This window comes from Phasianus colchicus, chromosome 3, assembly GCF_987193195.1.
Source record: "Phasianus colchicus chromosome 3, bPhaCol1.hap1.1, whole genome shotgun sequence".
NCBI lineage: Eukaryota > Metazoa > Chordata > Aves > Galliformes > Phasianidae > Phasianus > Phasianus colchicus.
Window position 1 is genome coordinate 14,158,215 of NC_143438.1, and position 24,477 is coordinate 14,182,691.

Below are 24,477 nucleotides of genomic sequence, written 5' to 3' on the forward strand. Positions count from 1 at the left end.
CTATAATTTCTTAACTCAGCCTGGTGGAATGTCCTCAGGCTTTGGGGCTTTACGCAGCTATTCTGGTTGCTCATCACTAAAATTGACTCTGCATGCATATTGGTATATTGTGCCAGTCACCACAGATGACCCTTTATTTTTAGATGCAAACATTTTACCTTAATTGTGTATGCAAGTCATTGGTCTCTGAGGTCCACCTTACTTCACCTGCCAAGATTTAGTGAGGTAATAGGGCCTAGCAAACCCAAAAGTCTTTAAGAGGTGCCCTGAAATAATATGGTCTTTTTCTCTCTCCTTGCAACCAATCCCCTACCCTTCCTGCCCCTGCCAGGGCCTATAAAGAAAAACAGTTTGATTTCATTTATTTTCCTCTTCTGGATATCATGAGACTCTACATGTGAACATGGAAATAATATAAGGAGAATATGTAGAAATTGTATGTGGAAACATGCTGCCAAATTTGAGGCATATCGAGCAGTGTTCCATAATATTGACAAAATAGCGTAACTGGAAGAATGTCTGTCATCCTAACAAAATCTTTTTAAAAGTCTAATGGGCTGTTATAAAAGCTAGTTTTGTGGTAGCAAATCTGGCCTAAAAAAAATAAAATAAAATAAAATAAAAACCATTTACCAATGGTGAGTTCATTAAGCAATGTATGGAAAGCAAGGCAGATATAATGTGTACTGATTTTTTAAAAAAATGGATTTTCCTAAGATCAGTTTGTGTCACCAAACTGTAGTCAGGTGAACTGAAGAAAGAGGAACATTTGTGAAAAGAAATTTGGAGTGTGAAGCTGCTAATTTCAATTTCTTTTTTTACTTTGGTGATAGATGAAAATACTGCTGCTACAGATACAGCTCAACTTGCCATTTACATTAGAGATACTGATAATAAATATAATATCACTGAAGAAGTGGCTTCTTCGGTGCCATTAAAAAGCAACTAAATCTTTTAATTTGTATGAAAAGCAGTAAAAATTACATTAAAGAAATTTTCTTTAGTCTTTATCAACGTATCTGGCATAGCTGCTGATGCTGCCCTGGCAATTGTTGGTAAAAGAGAGGGACTGTTAATTTTATGATATTAAAGGATGATAAAATCACCACTGGAAACACATTAATGAATTATCTCTGCATCATAAATCAAGAAAATTTATATGTGAAAGATTTAAATGTAGATAATTTCATGGAAATTGTCATCACAGCTGTAAATTTCATAAAATCAAATGGATTGAGTCATAATCAATTCCGGGAGTTTCTTAAAAGTATGGATGCTCATTATGGGGACATCATTTACATTTCGGATGGAAAGTGGCTAAGTCCGGGGTAAAATGCTTAAAAGATTCTATGATTTGCTAAATGAAATCATGTCCTTTATGGAATCAAAAGGAAAATTTGTGACAGAACTTGAAGATTAAAATTGGCTCACAGATTTTGCATTTTTGGTGGAATTGACTGCTCATTTAAATGAGTTAAACATGTGTCTGTGCTATGTTTCAAACCATAATGGCATTATGAAATGAAACTTAAATTATAGCAAGCTTAAGTTATTGCAAATAATTTCACACATTTTGATGTGTTGGCTAAACACAGTCCCGTGAACAGTAGAAAAATATGCAGCCATGCTTTAGTTTTGATAAAGAATTTGAGAATAGATTTCAAGATTTTCAAAAACAAAAATCAATTTTTTTGTATATTTGCAACTCCATTTTCAGTCGACATAAATACATTACCTTGAATTTTCAAATGGAGTGTATTAAGTGCAAGCAACATTCAACTCAAAATAAAAATTAGTCATGTCCCTTTACTAGACTTTTATAAGCCCTATCTTATGAGATAATAGAATTCCTCACCTCACAATCACTCCTTATTCATGTCATCACTTTATGGCAGTGTACACATTTATTTTCAAAGGATGAAGCACAGGAAAATTAGTATTTCAACAAAAATCTCTGACGAACACCTTGAGAACTCACTAAGAATTGCAACCACTTCCATTGAACAAGACAAATGCATAAATATCACAAAAACAAGGTCAAATATCCTATTAGTTCTAAGTTTTTCTTGCTCTGTTTTTTTTTTTTATTAAAAAAATATATAAAAAATAAGTTTTGTGACTTATATATGTTAACAATATTATATATTTCATATGTGACCCAAGACAATTCCTGTTCACTCAGTGTTGCCCAGGCAAGCCAGAAGATTGGACATCCATTCTTTACAGTTCCTCCTCCCTGCTTTACAATTGATTAGGTCTTCTAGATTTGTGGTTAAAGGGAAACAGCTCTTTTACTGATCTAGCTAAATTGGATAAGTATCATTCTATAGTTTTACATTCTTTCTTGCTTTCGATAGCTGTATATACAGATATACTATTCAAAAATACAAATAGAAGTCCTTCCCACCCATGTCTGTTGATGTAGTGGCAGAAGAACAGATAGCTGAAATTAAAGAACGACTTGGAGATGTAGCAGAGTGCAATGCAGAAAGAAGACAGACAATATTTCCTTTTGGAAGGAGAAGAATTCTCTCCTCTGAACAAACCAATGAACAAATCTAGGTTGCAAAATGATTTTTCCTCAAAGAAATTAAATCGCTCCTAATACCAACTAAAAGTAAACCATTCATTCTACTTACATGGCTAGAGAATCATGTTTTGTTCCCCCCCACACACACCCTATAAATAAATAAACAACCAAACAAACAAATAAATAAATAAATAAAAACCAACTAACCCACACCACCAAAATACCACAGGGCCAGGCTATTGCATTTGCATAGCATTTTGAAATAAAAGTCTAAAATAAACAAATAATTTCCTTCCAGTAGCCATACTGAATCAAATATACCCCTGCTGTAAGTCACTTAATGCCAACCACATTTATAGTTGGGATGAATTAGATCCAGACTGTTTCATTCCACATGTTCCTACCAAACAAGCCATACGTAATGATGTTTATTTGCTTTTGTGCAAAGAATGGCAACTGGAAAAAAGCCCTCTTCCACACTCACCCTATTAATAGTGGTGTCATATCTTAGGAATAAAACAAAGTCACATTACATGTATTAATACGGAAAGTGAGAGATCATCACCATGGATGTACAAAGTGCCAACCATCTCTTTTGTAGTTTCCCATGAGGTTCCTCCTTCCACTCTTCTGTTTAGCTGTATAAGCACTGAAAAAATCCCCCTTCGATCTTCTCTTCTCTAGGCCAAACAGTCCCTGGTCTCTCAGCCTTTCCTCATAAGGGAGATGCTCCAGGTACCTCAGCATCTTTGTGATCCTTCAGTTCACTCTCTCCAGTAGCTCCCTGCCTTTCTTGAACTGAAAAGCCCAGAATGGGCTTCAGATACAGCCTCACTGGGGCAGAGTAGAGGGGGAGAATCACCTCCCTTGACCTGTTGACCACACTCTTTTTAATACACCCCAGGATACCACTGGCCTCCTGGGTCACAAGGGCACACTGCTGGCTCTTGACCAACCTGCTGCTAACCAGGACACCCAGATCCTTTTCTGCAGAACTCCTCTCCAGCAGGTCAGCTCCTAACCTGTACTGATGCACACAGTTATTCTTCTCTGCAGCTTGTCATTGAACCAGCAGAAAAGTGAAACAGAAGTAAATCAAACAAAACTTTTTCATGTAAGCGTATGAAAGCATGGCAGGGATTAATCACCGATTCCTGTGAACAGGAGCAGGGACAGATTAATTTAATATATTTACAAATCACAAGCTATCTGTCAGTCCCCCCAATTCCAGAAAGAGTTGCTGACCTCAGAACTTCAGAAGTACACTGAACTAAATCATCTCAATATTGATGCGTGTTGAATGCCTGAGAAGCAACAAACTGGGCCTGATTCATTCATGCCACCAATACCACAGGAACACTAAAAATATGATAGCAATTGGTGCTGCTGAAGAGTGTGAGATAACCCAGCAATCTATGCAGTATATGGCCGACTATTGAAGACAGTGTTCTTTAAAACTATTTACACTATTTGCAATTATTTCAGAGCAGACAGTGCAGATGATTGCTCAAAAATAAGTTTGTCATCACTTCAGACAGTGGCCAAAGAAACTTTTCTGTCTCCAGGTTAATCACAGCAGAACTATGCAGACGTTGTGAAGCTGTATTCAGAAGGCAAAAGAAGTACTGCAAAAGTAGTGATTTGGAACAGATGAATCTTTCACAGTTCTAAGTTTTGCAAGCTTCTGAGTAATGTTTGCGTCTGCAAAACTTGTTTGACTACAATGGACCTTATTTGTGTAACTTAATTCGGTAACTTAATTCTGTATTTTTTTTCCCCCAGAGGTGGCTCAATTAAAGGATAAAGAGGAAAATCAACATTTTTCTACATGAATGGGAAACCTCAAAGTAAATAAAATTGGATGATCTACTTCTATTACCTCCAGAAACCAGTTGCTCATAATACATGGTAGTCTTTGAAGATCTGGCTGACAGGCTCCTTCCCTCCCCCACTTTCCTTCTACATTTTCTTCTTCCTCCCTGATAAATATCTGTTCCATTTTTCATGCTATTTATGCTTTCTTGTTTTTCTGCTTGCCACTTTTCCTGGAAGCAGTTCCCTCTTTCTCCATGAAACAACTGTGGTAAACTGTCTCAAAACCAACAGCGTTCAGTTTCTGTCATATCACCACTTCAGAAGAGCAGTACCATCTCTATGCACCATGGAAGGAAAAGGATTTAGCCTTCTGCAGAAAAAAATCTACAAACTCAGAAATGAAATCAAAAAAACTAGCTGCCCTTTCTTTTTCATAGAAAGAGCTACAGGTACCTGTGATGAAGCCTTTGCAGCCATTCTAAATACTCTTATACAGAGGGACTCTGCCAGTTGCTAGCCCAGAGGACCAGACTGCATCACTGGTCTTGGTAAGTCTTCAAAACAGCACTTCTGGGTTTTCTCACTCTTCCTCACTTTTCTAGGATGAACATTTGCAATTGTTACTTCATTATCATCCTCCAAAAGTGTTCCCTCGTCTTCCTTCATATTGCAAAATCTATCAAAAATCTAACAAGTGAAGCTAACTGCCATGTTAGCCTTTTTGCACTTGCAATTTGCTTTTATCGTCACATTTTTGCCTTTTTCTGCAGCCCATAGAAGCCCACACAGAAAACTGCAGTGTAACAGTGACCAGTAAAAGGATAGATAGCCTTTGAATAGCTCTCATAATCCTTCTGAGGCTTTATTCTGATCTCACACTGATGAGAATACACCAGTGGATCCACTGTAATAACATATGCATCTAATACATTGCATGATGTAACAACAACAACATACAAAATATCTGGAATCAGTAGAGCTATTCCAGATCTTCCCTTTTCTATCAAGTACAACTGAAACAGAAGTATAGCCATAACAGGATCACTTGCAGGCCTAAAAGTGATGTTTAGTAATTCTATTAATTCTAAACTCAAAGAGGACATTTCAGGATTTTATTTTCTATTGTACAGTTATAAGTGGAAAACTGCACGTAAGCCCCCTCCCATGAATGATAAAATGCATTAAAGATGAAGATGAAAAAATGAATGGGATTGAGAACATCAGGCTTAAGGCTGTTTGGGCAAACTAGCAGAAGCCTTCCTTGCATGCATTCATTCTTCAATAACATGATGACAGGTGATTTTTCCCAGGACCTATGCCTCATTCAGCACCCAAAGTCTTCTAACATGAAACAAACTGGCGTTGATTATGGGCATGCATAAGTCTATCGTTTTTGTCATTAAAGCCTTCAAGTGCTTTTATGAAAGGAAAAAAAAAAAAGTAATACTGACATATCAATAATCATAAAACATACTTGAGAAAGGAATAGTGCTATCCCCACTGTATGTACCATAGCTGTGACACACTGCATCTCAAAAGTGACTGCTGCATCCTTTAGCTCCTACTGACACATGCACTATTTCAGGGCAGCATTCAGTTGCATGGAACTCTCAGCATCTTATGGTTCTTCTCCATTTTTAATGTGATGGATACCCAAAAGAAGAAAGCAGCATGCAACTGCGATTAAAGATGACTTATGAATTTCATGTATGCAAGAGTGCTGCTACAGTATTGCACTGATAGCCTTGATTCAAGCATGTTGTGACTTCCCAGCCATTGACTTTACAACTCTTAATACAGATTATTTTTATTTTTCGGTAAATGTTTCTACATATACAGGCTGTTCCTCTGTATACGTAAATATGAATTTATAAACTTAAACCACACTGAGCCAACCTGTTTCTACAATCTGCAGCAAAAAAACTTTTTTTTGCTAACTATAACTAACAGCCAATATTTCTGTGGACCAGTCAGGGCATCTTTTTACTGGTGCATTATACAGCTTTGGAGAGATAACAGTGAAAATGCCAAGTTTTATGCCAAGTTAGGAGCTTTAGAATCTAGTTTTGAGGAACTTTTCTATTTTGTTACCTTCTGCCTCTCTAACTTTAGAGAGGAACAGGTTGTCTTTGCTTCCATTCTACTACTACTGTCTTCCAACTCTACCATCAGAGATATCACGTGTGTCTCACTTTCCACAGCACTGCAGGTCAGTGCCAAGTATGTAACATCCTGCCCTTTCCTCCTCCTGGTGCATCACTTGACTCTCATAATTTCAGCCTCCCTGTTCCCATGCATAAGGCAACAAAGAAATTGCAAGAAAAGTTTTACACAACTTGCTTATGAAATCCGGGAAAGAATTCCCGGCGGAAATGAAATCCCTGAGAAACGTAGTTGCCAAATTTCAACAGCTTACAGGATGGGGAAAGCACAATCTGAGGGGTGTGTGTGTTTTTTTTTTTAAGGGGATTGTAGGTTGGAGGATTCTGAGCTAATTTTCACGAGGTCAGGAAAAGCATGCATTTCAGATCAAGGGAGAGTTAAGATTCAAGCCCTGTGTCAGAAGCACCTCAGTGAAAAATTATCCCATGGGAAAAGTAGTGTATTTTCCTCCTTCCTTCACACTCAGAAACAATTGAACCATTTCCTCAAATGTTCCTATGAGGGTAACCACAGAAATCAAATTTAGCCAATTATCTGGGATGGAAAACCCTAACCCAAGTGGTGTGAAGTTTGGTAATGTTATCAGCAACTGCAACAAAATCTTACAGCAAAAAAACATTAGTCTTGTTTGTGTCATTGCCAGGTCTGCCTGTGATAACGTGGCACCTGTCTCCTGGTCTCTTCTAGATGACTCCTGATGTACAGTCCTGTGGGAATTTCTCTACCTGTTACTGTGTTTAAGTTTATCTGTCACCATTTCATTATGGGATTAAAACTATATTCTCGTTTATACTCTCGTCAGAAATAATGGCCTGAGAATACCCATTGTTATTGCTGCAAATTGTAAGTCATGCAATAAAAAGAAGGCCTGATTATCAAATTGAGAAGAAGGAGCCTGTTTTTCTCTCACAAGTGAGTACCATCTTTAAATCTTCTCACTGTTTACGTACCTGTGTACAAAGTAGCAGCTTCAGAGGGGCAAGCAGGTTTAACCAGGCAGCACCCCATGAAACCATTCATGTAATGGCTGTGAGGCAAAGAAGAGCTCTTCTCCCAGCTCTACTAACAGAGCACCGAAGCATGGGAAAATGAAATTCCCTGGCAAAACTTGGCAGAGCAGGGAGCTGAAAACATGCTCTGAGATCCACATGAGTTCCTCATGCAGCAACTGACCTTTATGCCATCCCTTTGCAACAAGTAGATCTCGGATCCTGAAGAAAGATGTCCTGTTTTGTACTTGGTGCAAAATCTGAAGTACGTGCTGTACTTTTGTGAAAAGGCTGGGAGAGAAATAGTAAGAATACAGCACTTGAAATTCTCAGGCATTTTCCCTACTCCTGCCTCTTGAGAGAAAGATGGTTGTTTCCATCAACTCTTTGCCACAATTTAGTAAATTGGTTAATCTCATCCCATCTTTTAATTAGAGAGGATGATGTTATGACACTGCTGGAGTTCAAGGCTGAGTGCATCTCAATTCTGTTGGGGGAGTGGAAACAGAAATGCATTACCTTTCCTGAAATGTTTCTTCTGCCTTTTAGGTCGCTGTCTTTCATCATGTTCAGAGATGTTCAGATGTCAAAAAAGTTGGAAAGTCAGCAGTATTGCTAGAGAAACTGAGGTTAAAACTAATCTTCTTTTAAAAGACAAACTGATTCATTGATTTCTCAAATAATATCAAAGCACTTTAAAATCTCATAATCTCTAAAGAAGTTCAAAATGTTTCAATATCTGTAATTTCCCAATTGTTTATATAAAGGGCACGTCCTGCAGCAAGTATTTTGTTTCTGTCATTTCATCACATTTACAGCTTCCTGCATTTGTGCATGTGGCTCTTAGCTTATATTCTTAGCATACACACAAGGCCTTTCCACCTACATCTTAAAAAAAAAAATGAAAAAAAAGATAAAAGTAAAAGGTAGAAGTATGGTATCAAGCAACTGGAATGCCAACTCAAACACTACGAGGAATTATGTATTTACAGCACCGGTATTCTTGTTGGGACCCATTCTGGGTCGGGCTGGGATAGCATTTACTTCCTTCATAGCAGCCTGTATTGTGCTGTGCTTTACATTTGAGGCTAAAACTGTGTTGATAACACAACAATGTTTTGGCTGCTGCTGAGAAGTACTTGCACAAAGTCAAGGTTTTCTCTCTTTCCACCCACACTTCTCCCAGCAAAGCTAGTCTGGGAATATGCAAGGGATTGATGCAGCCAGGACAGCAGATCCAAACTGAATGGATCTCATACAGCATTGTTCTCAGCACTAAAAGCCCAAGTAAAAGGAGAAGAGGGGACATTCATGGTAGTAGCATTTGTTGTGTAGAGCAATAGTTACACATGCTGAGTCTCACCTTCCCATGAAGAGGCTGGACATCTGCCTCCTAATAGGCAAGTAGCAATTGAATTCCTCTTTTTGCTTTACTTTGCAGGCCCAGTTCCCTTATTCATTTGTCATTATCTCAATCAATAAGTCTTTTCATCTTCTTTCTATTTTCTCCCCATTGCACAGGGGAGGAGCAAGAAGCTGCAAGAAGGGTGGATGAGGGTGGCTGTTTGGCTGTTGGCTGGGATCAGCCAATCAAAGGGTTGCATGCAGTAGTTGTGATGCACCTGCCTTTTTCTGCTGCACTAGACAAATCCATCTCTTCAGCACAGCAAAGTAGAGATCTGAAGATCATACCCTGTCATTTTTCACAGGTAGCAGTACATAAAGAGTGAGCTAAAAGAAAAAGAAAAAAAGACAGCTCACTTTTCTCTAGAATTGTTCAGAGACGCAGGAGCAGCCTTTTGCCCTACAAACCAGCCACATCAGACTCATCTACTCTTTCTCTTTATCATACATCTTCCTTTGTCAAAGAGACTAGCAGGCCACACTCCTCTCATAACACCCAGCATTCTCACCTCCTGCCAAGACATAGTGGTTCATCACAGGAGATTAACAGAAACCTTGACTTGCAAGTAGATAGGGCACATGAGGTACCTGCCCTCACAATCCCCAAGAATTTACAATACAGTGCTGAAATAACATCTCACATCCCCAGTATTCAATCAGCTTACTGTTATTGTCTGAAACCCAAAACTCTCACAAATCACTGGTATTTTATTTTTAGGTAAACATGAATGTTTCCAAGGAAAGTCAACTCTACATCTATCCTATTTTAATCAAAACCTAACTTTTGCCACCTTCTTCCTTCCCTTTTTCCCCTACCCCCTGAAAAAAAGAAAAAATTCAAAACCAAACAAACAAAAACAGTGAGTAATTTTCCAAAGAGACATCTGAGCTAAAATCCAATTGCCAAGAAGGTTGCTTAGTTTCAGGTTCTGCTCTTCCCTTATCTGCTGAAGTTAAATGTTAGATTGATCATTTCTATGCTCTTAACACACATTCCTGAACCAAATTGCATGCATGGCATATAACCTTGTCATCTCCTCTACCAGTTCCAATTGCATTTTTATCTATTTTCTCACAGGGAAAAAGAAAATCCTGTGAGTTACGTCACATATGGAGATACTCTAGATCAAACTGTTCAAGATGTAACATTCTGGGATTAACCCACACCACTGATTCTAAGCTGTGTGGGTACCACCCTAGTGGTGATACTCTTCTGTCAACACATGCAGGCTGTGAGGTATATCAGGGAGTTTAGTCTGTGTGGACTGCCATCTTGTTACATGACTAACAGAGTACATGCCACTGTGTCACATCTTAAAACTTGCACAAGATGTTCGTGAGTCTTTGGAAGTCTTGTTATTTTCTCTACTGTTACTCTTGCCCCATGAAATAATAGTATATACTTTTTAGTGTTATTTTTCTGTCTTTCATTTCGGTGCTCCAAGGCAGAAGCATCTCCTCCTACATGATATATCAAATACGTTTACCCACCTTTTCTAACAGATTGCCAGTCACAGATACTTTACTACTTAAGGAAAACACCACCTTCATCATTCAAAGGTTAACATACAACTTATTTTCTTACAATTTGCAATGAGAGTACTAGTTAACATAAAAAAGAATAACAGTATAGGATTATACCATCTACAATTACTTTATTATTATTTTCCTCTTTGACAGAGCTTTTTTGTATATTTGAAGATTCTGTCTTCCTGAAATCTTCCATTGTTTGGAAAGGGAAAAAAAAAAAAAAAAAAAAAAAAAAAGAAAGAAAAGAAAACCCACAAACCACACATTCAGACTCTTTACCATAAGATTTTCCAGAATTTTGATCATTCCCTTGTTCACTTTGGGTTCTCTCCAATGAGCTCACATCCTCTTAGGAGGGCACAGCCCAAAATCACATTCAGTGCTCCAGCTGATGTCTTATCGGCACTGAGTGAAGCAAGATTACTTCATGCATCTTGTCAACTATATTCCTGCTTGTATATCCCAGGTTGGCATTTTTTAAAATTATTATTATTAAATACAGCATTCCTGGCTCATGTTCACACTTGCGATTTACTATAACCTGCAAGGCTTCTTTCTGAAGAACTGTTTCCCAGCCACTTACTTATGTGAGCTGATGACTTGGTGATGTTCTTCACTAACAGACACTGCTAAAGTAACTCAACTAAAGGGCAAAACATCACTGTCAAAACCTTGATGCATGGGTACTGAAGAGGTCTAACGTGTTAGTTTTGTGCAGCATTAAACCACAATTGCCCTAGGAGATTTTCTGCTTTTTAGATGGATAGGGAGATGATACATGCAAAAGACAAATCATCCTTTTCAATGTGTTTTTTCTAACAAAAATACATTCACGTGGCTGGTGCATGATCACTCAGTCACTAGAACTATCATGAAGCCATAGGCTCATCACTGATAGCTTTGTTCCCTCTGTTTTTACTGAGCTACTGTTTTGCTGACTAACGTACAAATTGCATCTCCTTTGTGTAATCCAGTTACTTACACTGTACATGTACATACAACCCAACAGAATTATATGAATTGTTTTCAAATTATATTCCAGTAGATACAAGCCTCCTAGATCTGAAGAGCTGGTGCTTTTTATGTAGGCTGACCAATTCCGGCTGACCATCCTGATCGGAAGTGATATTCCTCTCCTTTATAATGACCAACACAGATACCGTACATTCATAATACCACTAACGGGCTCTTACCCTTTATGAACCTTTTGGGTTGGTGACCTGGAGACGTAAGATAACATTTGGTTATTGTGGCCATTCCTGGATTTTAATGTGCTAGTGCACTGAAGAGCCAGAAGCGTAAGGAGAGAGCTCTCAAGTCTGCAGTTGCAAAGTTAGTAATGTTTTCTTTACAGACCCAATCCTCACTTATGAGCAAAGCTCCTAGATTCACTGAAGTTAACACAAGGTCACTCCACTTGACTCAACAGGTTTCAGGCTGAGCCTGTGCTTACTAATGCACCTCTGGGGCTCCAGTTCTGCCTGTGGCTTTGCTTCCTCTTATAAGGTTTGCACTTCTATTACGGGACACTTTAAGCATCTGGGCCTCAGGTGGAGTCTTTGCAGCAGTTTTCAGCTAGAGAAGGGTAAGGTCTCAAGGAATTATCAGGCTGGTCTTTGCAAAGTGAGGCATTTGGGCATCATTAAAGAAGCTCTGGAGGCAGCAGATGCCTTCAGGAAATTTTCAAAATAGCCCTGCTCCATAGATCTGAGCTGTTGCAAAACAGCAGGGTCTAGTTAACAAGTATGAATATGGTGAAAAAAGAGAGAACCTTTTTCATAGTAGTAGAGCCTGCATTGCTTTCTTCAAGAGAACTGCGCCATTAAACCAAAAGAATGCTCCCTGTTTATCAAGCAGCAAAAAATAACCAGTGACTTCAAATACTTCTTTAATCTTTACGATCCCTACAGAATTCTTTTCTTTTTACATATTTCAGCTGGTTTATTGCATAAATATTATGTTAGCAGTCATTCGTCAGTGTGTAGGTGGGATCGCCAGTAGGCAGAGACAGTGATAAATGAGTCTCCAGGTGTTGCTGCTCTTTTTAGAAAATCCTTTAACAAGCAGTTATGAAGATTGAGGCAATTTTGCAAACTTATAAGAGTTACAGAAAGTTGCTTCACAGATAGATTTTTTTTTTTTTTTAAGAGGTGCTGTTAACATTGGTGATCCCAAGGAGCGTTGTAGATGTATACTTAGCTCTGTTTACAAAACCCAGATAATTATTTGTGTGTGTTTACTTTTAAGGATGAATTGAAGAGGTCAGGTCTATTAGACTAGGAATATCAGGACTATTGGAACAATGTTTTCATTAATTTCTTCTCTACTTGCAAGAAAGCAAATCTTGCAGTTCTAAACTCTCCTGTCATTTTTCATTTTTCACACTTGATGACAGCAAACAGATGATGACCTGTTTCATTAAGGTAATTATTCTAAACACCAATGAGCCAGGAGAGAGGCTGCTCCACTCAAGAGATAAGAGTCTAAAGCCTTTCACCCTCAGACTGAAGATTCTACCAACAACCAGACTGAACAGGTTCATTCAACCATCCAGCCTACGTGAAAGCATCCTCACCACCATCAACATCTACTGAACCTAGTCACACCTGGCTCTCTGGTTAACAGGCTCCACAGCAAAGGAGAGGACCTCAGTCCAATAGCCAGGCATGAAGGAGCATTGGGACTGACGGAACAAAGTGGATGCAAACTATTTCGTGAAGCACACCACAGGAAAATTAAGAAAAACATTACTTCAAAGCTTGCTACTCTGACACTATCCTTATCAACACCACCCTTTGGCACAGGGAAGGGGGCTGAGAATGGGTGATTCCAGGCAATCACCACCCAAAATACCATTCCAAACACTCTCATGTCAGCGCTTGGGAGAGGGTGGCAAAGTGGAGAGATGTTTCTAGGTCAGAATCCACAGTAAAGCCTCCAATTAGCTCTTAGAATGGAAATAAACACCATATTGAGGTAGCAGAGTTGTGGAAAACCGTTTGGCATTTCATAACCATGTCCCCCACCTTCACACTTAAGTAATATTTATCGTCTAGCATCATGTCTTGGCACAGAATTCTCTAGGTTGAGACTTTTGTAATTCTTGCACTCTACAATGATTCCCCCCATTCCCCAAAAAAGAAAAAGGTACCTCTGTCCAAAGGCAGAACACAAACAAGCTCCATTGTGAGTCATAAAAACATAACACATGAGTAAGTGCACGCAATAATCTTGGTATAATTTGGGCCTTAGTCATTGTCTAGTCCTATTATGTAAATCTGAAACATGCATTTTTGAAAATAAAGGGCTTCAGTAAAATAATTACTGTTGTAATCCTGGAACCACACCCAATAAACAGTTTAGCAATCAACTGGCTCCATATATTTGAAAGCTATAAACAGATTAGTTCAAAATTAAAATAGTAAGGGCCAAAATCTCAGTTGCTGGTATAAATTAGTACAACTTGACTAAATCAAATTAGCAGTTTGATTTACTTCAATTAAGCTACACTAATTTACAGTGGACTGTCATCTTTTCCTATTTATGTGTATACGAATCTCAGTGTATGTGTGTGTATATACTTTTTTTCTCCTGTATTCTAGGGAGATTATAGTGATCTTTAGGACAACAATAATCTCTTTTTTTCTCTCTGCATTTGTATATTTATGGAAACTAGGTATGACCTCAGGCACTGTGAGGAGAGCAATTGAAGAACTACCAGAAAAGAAATAACGAATGATTCCAATAATTCCAATAAACTCCTATTCATTTTCATAATAATGAAATTTCCCTGACTACAGAAGACAGTCTGAGACTCCCCTAAGCAAGCTTCATTTCAGGCAAACCTAGAAATTATCATCCATTTACAGTTTTTGCATAATTTGGAATGATAGCCATTTTAAAAAATTGCTAACTTTACAATTTTCCAGGACAAGAACACAAACTGACTTTATACACATCTATAATTCTATACGTTCTATATCTTATGACCTGACTTTGGTCTCATTAAAAAATGAGACTTCTTTCAACAGTTTTCGTTGCAAATGAAAGATCAGATAATTCCTCTACGTGTGGAAAAGAAACCATCTACGTGACTTTCATTCTAGAGTTTCCTACTCCCTCCATGAATCACTGAATCACAGAGTTGAAGGGGTTGGAAGGGACCTCTAGAGATAATCAAGTCTCCACAACCTCCCTGGGCAGCCTGTCCCTGTGCTCCATTACCCTCACTGCAAAGAAGCTCCTTCACGTATTGGTGCAGAACTTCCTATGCTCCAGTTTAAGGCTGCTTGCCCTTGTCCTGTCCCTACTGACCACTGAAAAGAGGCTGGTCATGTCCCTTTGACTCTCACACTTAAGATATCCATAAACATTAATAAGATCACTTATTAAGAATCTTCTTTTCTCAAGGCTGAACAGACCCAGTTCTCTCAGCCTTTCCTCACAGGGAATATGGTCCAGGCCTTTCAATCATCTTTGTGGCCCAAACAGGCCACAAAGATGGTGAAACAGGTGAATCTTTGTTATTATCCACAGGCTTCAGGTTGGTTATCATGGTCACAGAGTTAAATGATGTGCTTAGACCAAGGAATGGTAGAACAAAATTCAGACTAAGAAACAGAAGATCTTGTACCCTCACATCATGTACTGAAGTCACACTTTTCTCTCAGATCACACAGTCTGTCATACTGCCAAACTTTAAATAGTCATGCCCCTTACAATTGCTTTCTGGTGGTCTGTCTGGATTAATCTTTTATCATGCAAGCAGGAACACAAGAAGAAAAGGAGAACAAAAGGTCACAGACTGAAATACATTTTGTCGGTGTGATAGGACAGAAAGCCTTTTTCTAAATGCTTTTTAAATCACAAAAAAAAAGCAATGGTATTACTAACAGAGAAGCACATAAGGAAGAAAAAAAATAAATCCTGCATAACTAAAAAAGCCAAAGAACGAGGAAATTTAACACTGATCTAATTTATTTCCAAGCCATTCACTCAAAAATACTTTCATGGATATAAGTTATCTTTTTGGAAGGGATAGTTTACCAGGGCTATAGTTCTTAAGAAGATTTAAGTGGTCAGAAAGAAGCAACTCCTCGTGTTCAACTATAACTGCATTCGTTCTGTTTTCAACAGCTTCATTCATTATTGCATTGGTATCTATCATACATTGCCCAGGGTAATGCTTGCCAACATGCACCACTAACATGCTGGCAAGCAGCATGAGCTTGATTCAGCAGTCTTCATCTCTTTGGCTTATTTCATCCCCTTGTTCTGCTGTAAACACTTGGATTTGACTGCAATGCCCAGTAACAACTTGTAGCCCGTTGGGGAACACTTCTCTGCTTTTTCATGTCACTCTTTCTTTACAGGCATAAGCCTAAGGGATGATCTACCTTACAATGTCTGTCATCTCATGACTGATGTTGACTAGCAAGGAACAAATGTGAAAAACTTTATGAGCATAGCACAGGGCTTTGACCAGGGAGAAGACAGTTCTGTAGGTTCTTGTTACCACAATACTGTGCCAAAAAGTACAGCACATGCTTCTGGCTGCCCTGGCTGGAAAGGCTGGCAAAAGCAGCATGTATTTAGCAGCATGTGGCAGAACAGGGACAAAAATGCGTTTTTTGTGCTGCTTTCCCATATCTACATTCATCTTCCAGAGCTTAGGGAATGCTGCACTGAGTAATAGGTTCAAGTAAACATTAACATAAGAAGAAAAGATAAACTAAATCCTGATTGTATGTTTTGATAAAAGCCTGTTTTCCATAAGCTCTTCCACTTGTTTCATGCTATCTGTCACAAGTGCCAATAAGTTTAAGGGTAGGAACATTTGCAGAAACAGATAGTCCCTATGTGAAGCATTGTAAATGTTCAAAGAATAAATACTCTGAGTTAATACATGACAACACGTGCATGAATCAATGAAGGGTTATTTCTCCCTCCTAAGGAACACAGCTAACTCCGAAAACTGCACTAAGAGGCCAAATTTAGGCAAGATATGTCACAATTATTAGAAACTACAAAGCTGCCTGCCACTTCACAGATGAGGACTTCTAGGAACCTTCAGTATCACACTTGAGGCTGAAGTTTATGTTTGTTTTATTTGTCCTTAAAATCTCCACAGCACTTCAGGTTTCAAAAAGCAATGTAACAAATACACTGCTGTACCTTGGAGTCTTATGGAAAGCTCAGTCTGATCCAAATTTTAACTCCTGCACAGCACTGAAGTATAGGGATAACTTTTAACAAGCTGCATAGATACCTGAACAGAGAGAGAAATATGTATTGGAACTGTCAAAGTACCTGAGTACTCCTTTGAAAATCAACAAGTGGTGCTTACCTAGGAATTTCTAAAACTCTCATTGTCAGTTTATCAACATTTCCAGGCTCCTAAATAACATCATTAGAAAACAGCATTCAAATCAGCTTCAAGAAACCTGACGTCACACCTCAGGGACTCATTCACTGCATGACTGATCAAACCTCATCATTTCTGAGTGCTTCTGCTTGTCCCCTACTGCAGCACTAAGAGTGGTGACCCCCAGGACAGATGTACTTTTCATCAGCTGATCTCAAAGTGCACTGTGCTACATAGGTAATATTAGGAAGCTGGCCTTTGCAAGCTAATGCAATTAGACAGCAAGGGGATCCTTTGAAGTTGCAGGAATTATTTCCATTGGGTTCTGTGAACACTGAATCAGGTCTAACAAGTTGATAGACTTGTTAAACTGTGAGATGACAGGTACCTTTGACATACCTACATATAACGATACGCAGAGACGTAGCTTGACCATCTGCGTCTCAATTTCCTCATCTCTGAAAGAAGGATAACAACAGCTATTTGCTCATCTCTATAGAAGACCTGATAATATTTAAAGCAATTGGTGAAGACTAATTAGCTAACATTTGAACAGGGTTTGAAAATTTGAAGTACTACATTACCGCTAAGTACTATTACTGAATTAAGCCAACTGTCACTAACAGAAGATAGTCTGATCCTTGCTGCTTGTTGACACAAGGCCAATTATAAATAATGAGTTCCATAAAATTTCGAATCATAAAGTCTAGAATATGTCATACATTGTGAAATTAATGAAAATTAAGAGGAATAAAGTGATATAACATCATCATTCAATATTAAATTTATTGGATTTACAAATTTTAATCATCAATGCCTACAACAATTTCCCTTTCTATATGTATTGAATAACCAAACAAACCACCTACACTTCCTTCATTGTCAATAAGGTCTGGATTAGCCTTGTGTCATTAGTCTACCTTCTGATACTGTTAACTTCCATGTCATGAGCACTATTCAAGGGTTCATCAAGCTCCAGTTAGGTTTTCTATCCTTCCTACTCCACTTGGGCGGTTACTACAGAATCTCATTTTTATTAACCTCTTAATTATAAACCTAATCCATTAATGACCAGCCTATTACCATTTGGCTTTTCTCAAATTGCACTATAAACTCACGGTTATTCTGAAGTCAATTAACAAATCCAAATCTTTCTCCACCTAGCTCTTTCCCACCTGGTGATATATTGGCTCACAGGGATCAAAAAATTCCGCTAAGGGCGAAAGTCCTCAACTTTTAGTCTATTGCTATGATGCCTGTCCTCACGCTTTCCTTACTAAAAGAGGGAAGATTTAGATTACATGATAGGGAGAAGTTCTTTACTCTAAGAGTGCTGAGGCTCGGACGGAAGCTGCCCAGAGAAGCTGTGGATACCCCATCCCTGGAGGTGTTCAAGGCCAGGCTGGATAGAGTTTTGAGGAATTTGATCATGTGAGAGGTGTCCCTGCCTGTGGCAGGATGGTGGAAGTGGATTATCTTTACACTTCCTCACATCTCAAGCCATTCTTTAATTCCATGAAAAAAATAAAAAACTTTTTTAAAAACTAGATTTTCGGACTCCAGGCTCAAACAAGTACAGTATTCTACGTTCAGCTTCAGAAATGTAGAGGTAAGTATACGTCTTCATACATCTTCAAATTATTACCTACAATGTTTTCAAAAATTGTGGGGAATTACTTCTTTTCAACTGTCGAAACAATTACCAGTATTTGTTAGCTCTATTTTGACAGAACTGGTTTAACACATTCACAAAAAAAAATACACAGCTTATTCTTCTTGATCATCACAAGGATGTCATCAGCCTACCACAAATGTTGTCATAAATAACTCCACACCACAAAGAAACGTGATCCTCTAAGTGTTGGATCAACATGTGTGCTAAGGAGGTGCGTATCAAGTCAAGTGATCTCAAAGTATAACTGATCCCCAAGTGGGGATCAAACAAACAAGAAAACAGAATCTTACCTTCAAAATGCCAGAAAACACAGTTCTACAAACCAAGTTTTCCTGCAGCATACACTTCTTACAGGGCAGCTGCTGGAGTCACAGAGCTGACCTAATACATGGCTTAGCCTACAGCTAAGCTGGTCATGCAGGTGATCAGGGACCCTATGTCTCTTCTTGTCAAGCCAGTAACACTGGACATTCCTCCTCCACATTTCCATCTTGTTTCCAAGGCCACATTTTTCTCTCCCTGTGGGCAGCTGGATTATGTTCTGATGGATACTGGTCATTTGGCCACACATTCTCTTATCCCTTTCTTTCCAGGAAAACATTAAATCAGCCAAACAGTCCCCAGCGGAGAAAAAGGGAAAGCAATGACTAGAGGATAAAATATGGAAAGAAGCGGTAGTGCTGACCTCCTGGCTTGAGGGCAGTGTGGAAAGGAAAGAAACACCGAGTGGGAGGAAAGGGCAGAGGAAAATGGTATGCATTTGTGCACTCGCAGGCAGATACAGATTTACCAGGGATTAGTACAGAGACGTTAGCCTCCCTATGGGCAGCAATCTGTATAGCATACATTCCCATATCTTGTGATACAGCCATGGCAGCACAGCTCAACTGCCCCCACCCCATTCAAGAAAGGGCATTGCCTGTCATGAACAAATGCATTGGTATCTACGGGTACATATGTGAAAGGTCTGGTTTTATGAGAGAACATTATATTACAAGTGCTATTTTCAGTTAGCGTGAAACACAATTTATAAGCTGACATAAGGAACATGACCTGATCTTGCATTTGTTCCACGTCTGCAAGTCCTAGAGACCAGTGTGTGCAGAGACTTCAAAGCTAGAAACCTAGTTCCTCTGTGAAAAGTAATTAGAAAAAAAACTTGTATTCTTTGCACTTACTAGGGCAGCTCCCCTTGTACCAGATACTGCTCTTTCAGCAGATCTTTGTGGGTGGAGATTTCATATCAGCGTGTCTGCCAGTTCCTGCCAGAGTTTCATCCAAGCCACAACATAAAGAATCAACATTAATTAGCATTAATTATTATTTATAAGAAGAAATATTATCTCCATTACTATCATTCACACTTATGGTTTTCTGTGTGTCTTACACAGGGCTCACGCATAGGGCATCACTGCCACATTAGACAGAACAAGGGCCCCATAGAGTCTGCAGAATGTAGCCATCCTTAAACCATTTTGAATATATCACTGTAAAATGTCAGAGAATTCCCTTTTCTACACTTCCATAAACTTGTCTTCTACTTTTTGCATATAATCAGGTCAATATTACTTTTCTTTTTCCATAGCCAGGAAGGGAAAAAAAAAAAAGAAAAAAAAAAAAAAGGCCAGTAGAACATGAAATTGTTTCTTTTCCATCAGAGAAACAGAAGAGAACTAATACAAGAATGCCTTCACATCATTTGGAACCACCAAAATATAGCACTTCCCCTATAGCACTCTCAAGTGAGCCTTCTGTGTTTTACCTAAAATTACTAATTTCATATGACTGGGAAAAACATGCTGAATGCATTTGTGTAGACTTTATTTTTTTGTTATTTTTGTTGGCATAAGCAGAAATCCTCAGCCACCTTTTATTCTGGTTCAAATCTTCTGTACAAAGCCAGAATCTTATTCTAGAAAACAGAGTTCTGTGTCAGCCACTGTGGGTGATTTTGCTAAGTAACCACAAAACTAAGAAAAATTGAAAGGTTACAAAACAATTCAAAACAGCCAATTAGTCCCGATCTCTACTATTAATAGTACTGACGTTATGAGTATTGTTGATAATAGCTGCTCATAAATAATGATTTGCATAAATTAAATTGAGCTGGAAGAACTTGCGAGCATTAGCAAATCCTGTAATGAACAAGGTGTATATTCTCTTTTTAATGAAATGTGCCTCACTTCTAGTTTAAATGACATTTTTCACCACTTTGCTTCTTGCTTATTTTGTAGCTTGATGCAATACGCAATGGCACCACGATTAGTGCAGTGAATCCAATTTAGAAAGGCACTTTTGCATAGGCCGAGGTTAATGAAACCACTTGAATATGTTAAGGTATATTCCCTTGGTCAATCCAGGCTTGTTGGAGAAACTAATAATAATCAGCAGGAACTGCTGAGTCAAAATTATGAATGAGATGGAAGCACTGAGCACATTTTACATGCTCCCATCGTTTAAATCCTGCTTGTGACTGTTGCAATCCCAAATTATGCATAACTCTGAAACACTACATACTTTGACCAACAGGCATTGCAACATTTTGCTGTGGAGTCACAACATATTGTGTCACACAGCTTGCACCTTTCAGTGAGAAGAATGGACTGTGCAGGAAAACACTGGGCTGCCATTTGCTGTTAAAAGCCTGCTTCCATCTGAAAACGTTCATGAACAGACTGACTTCTACCAGTACATACATTTTATTTTCTTTGCTAAGAGATCAGTCATGGTTTGCTTCAATCGACAAATACCTAAGGAAGAACAATTAGAAAACTAGCAATTGTTGGTATATTCATCAACTTCCCTATTATTAATAATTCCTGTTAAGTTGGATAATAGGAAGCCTGAGAACACTGTTCATAACTAGTGAGTAACAAATGCACAGAATGATGAATGCATTTATTTGCAGAAATAAAGCATTATTTTTTAATTTTATTTGTACTCAAGTTTCCAGCTCTGAAGCACCATACTCTTGGTTAGCATTCTTCACATGACAAAAAAAAAAAAATATGCTTCCAGCATAATAAAAGCATTCTGTGTGAAAAACAATTTGATCCTTATTGTATCTGTAATCAGTAATTACCGTGCCATTATATTTATACCATCAGTCAGTCACCTCACTGGCATAAACAGACACACCTCTTTTGGCAACAGGGTTGCAATCACACACACGCTGGCAGTTATCTTCATCCAAAACAGAGACAGTTAAATACAAAAAACGTGCAACTTATTGTCCAGGTCATCACACAACGCTTCACTGAAGGCCATAGCATCTGATAACACATCCTATTAGTCACAACATAATTAAGTTATATATGGAAAGTTAACAGAAAAAGATAACCAATCAATGCAACGCAAGCAATGAAAGATTCAGTATGGCAAGCTTAAGCTAGTTCTGTTAAGCAACATATCAATAACAATGGAAATAACAGTTTGGGAAGGCTCGTGGTATCAGTAAAGATATCCTTGTTACTATTGGCTAAGCAAAGGCAAACATCAGGGTATATGCATGCATATATTAACTCACCTTTTCCAGGAGCAAGCACTGATGTTCTAGCTTTTCATGGAAAGATGTTACGAAACAGACATTCTGCATCAGAAAGAATAATGTGTGAGTGGTATCCAGGCTAAGGAAGAGAACAACAAGCCTTGAGGTGGCACACAACGTGCAGCTTTTAAGCAAGAAATACATTTCAAGGAGCACTCCCTCTTACTTTACACAATGAGTTAGTTTAGCCCACTGTGCTCAGGTGTGCTTTAACCTTGGGATGAAGTTTGACTAACAAGGAAAGTACCTTTTGATAACAAACAGCTCCTATTATACAGGGCAGACTGAATACTTAAAAACTGGGAGATACGCATTTTAGGCACTTCCTAAAGAGAACACAGACAGGTTGGAGCTCACCTCAAATACACATAGAGCTCTCTAGCCTATCCCAGGTGATTGCTTCATGTGTTGCAAACACCTGCTTTGGATTGAGATGATGACAAGCCCTTGACGTGATAACAGGTGTAGGCATTTACAAATTCAGGCAGCAGTTCTGAGAACTTGCTCTCTGGAAAGCAGAATTCACATACATAAGTTGCTCTGAAAGTAATGCCTCCTATTTATTTCCACAGAAACTACAACAGATACAAAGAACATAGTGATGCTACTTGACAAAGCAAATTCTCAGCTACAAAACTCTATTTATCAACAGAGTCAGCACCATTAGCTATGCATTTTCACCAGCAGTGAACAAGAGCCTGAATGCTACGCTTGTAACTATCTTCATGGCTACTTGTAAAGTGGCTTGTCTTTCGTGTCACTGTCACCACTGCTGAAAAGCACCACCTGTTGCTCACATCCTTTGTTTGGTCTCCATAAATTTTCAGCAAGCATCAAAGAATGTCAATGGCCGCCATTTTTTTTTGCATAGAGGAGTTCAGTGACAAACTGTTGCTTCAGATGCACTTCTATGTCAGGCACCATTCTGTCAGCCCCTGCTGCTGTCTATCACGCAGCAATAAAATGTATTGGAATGTTGGTGGGAAGGCTCAGCCTCTACTGCCATACCACCAACATCCACCTCTGATGTCGGAGGCCAACATAATGAAATAGGAGGCATTACTTTTGGAGAAGCCCTCCTATTTAGAAATTGTTAAAGATACAAATTTTCATTTCAAACTCACTATCTATTATAGTTTCAGCTCAAAGTTTTTTTTATTTTTTATTGTTGCCTATGAATTTCTCTACCGTCTCTTCTATTCAAAGTGAAGCCATTCTCCTTAGAGAAGTTTTGTACCCTAGCCAATAGTTTTCTTGTGATAGACTAAAATACAGAATCATAGAATGGCTTGGGTTGGAAGTGACCTCAGAGATCATCTAGCTCCAACCTCCCTGCCATGGGTAGGGTTGCCAGCCACTGCATTCAGACTGCCCAGGAGCTCATTAAGCCTGGCCTTGAACACCTCCAGGAATGGGGCACCCACAGCTTCTCTGGGCAGCCTGTGCCACTGCATCACCACCCTCTGAGTAAAGCATTTCTTTCTAACATCTCACCTAAACCTCCACTCTTTCAGTTTAAATCCAAGCCCTTAAATGGTATTTTTAAAATGCAATTCCTTGGGACATCATAGATCTTACCTCTGGAATGGAAGACTCACAATGGACTGAGAAAGACAGATTTCCTGCAATGGTCTTAGGCAAAAACCTTTGGCATCACCAGAATGAAAACTCAACTGCTGAAGCTAGAAAGAGTGCAACTCTTTCCTGTAAAGAACAGGTAAAAACAACAGCACTTTATCAAAGTCTCAAGATGTGAAATGAATACAGATGTTCATGTAAGTTACAGCTTGTACTTGCAAATTAAAAGGAGCTAGGGCACGGGCTCAAGAGCAGGCATATCCACACTGTTCAACGAATAACAAGCTCTCTGACATGGTTTATCTCCTGTTAACTAGTGCTTCCTCACACGACTCACAGGTATGGCTCAGGAGATAGGCTGAAAAAAGGACCATTCCCTTTGGGCAGAACAGATGATGCTACATATTTGGAAGGAGGTAAATTAAGCCACGTGGACACAACCCCTCAGGGGCAAATCCTGGGTAATGGTCTATTTTACTTGCTAGTACTAAGGTAGCCATAAAGACCGGATGGGACATTGTGGGCATCTTTAAAGATCAAGATTGTATCTGCAAGACTCACCATACTAAGACCATGATGTTTCAAATAGTAATGGATACACTCATACACCAGGGTAATTTTCCCAAATTAATTAGGATTACTCCTCTGCATAAAAGTATGCCAGCGTAGGTGTTTGTAGAAGAGGTTTTGAAATGTCAGTCATCATATACCCATCAGTTAAAGTACACTCATAAATGCTTTTGCTTGGAAGATTGTATTAACCTTAATATAAAATACATGTTTTCTGGGTCTGATGACTCAGGAAGAGTTTGCAAGTCTATACCTCAACCCATTAATCTTATATAAATAAACTTTCTCCTTGTGAAAGGGAGTCCCATAGCA

General features: G+C 38.7%; 1 long non-coding RNA gene across 1 annotated transcript in view; it reads right to left on the reverse strand.

The window, feature by feature from the left end:
* The window catches only part of LOC149918416 (uncharacterized), a 93,097-nt gene extending 71,002 nt beyond the window's left edge, over positions 1 to 22,095 (reverse strand). Inside the window, exon 1 of the long non-coding RNA XR_016465431.1 lies at positions 21,997 to 22,095. This is a non-coding gene — a long non-coding RNA (uncharacterized LOC149918416). The remainder of the gene's footprint in view (positions 1 to 21,996) is intronic.
* Between the last annotated feature and the right edge of the window lie 2,382 nt (positions 22,096 to 24,477).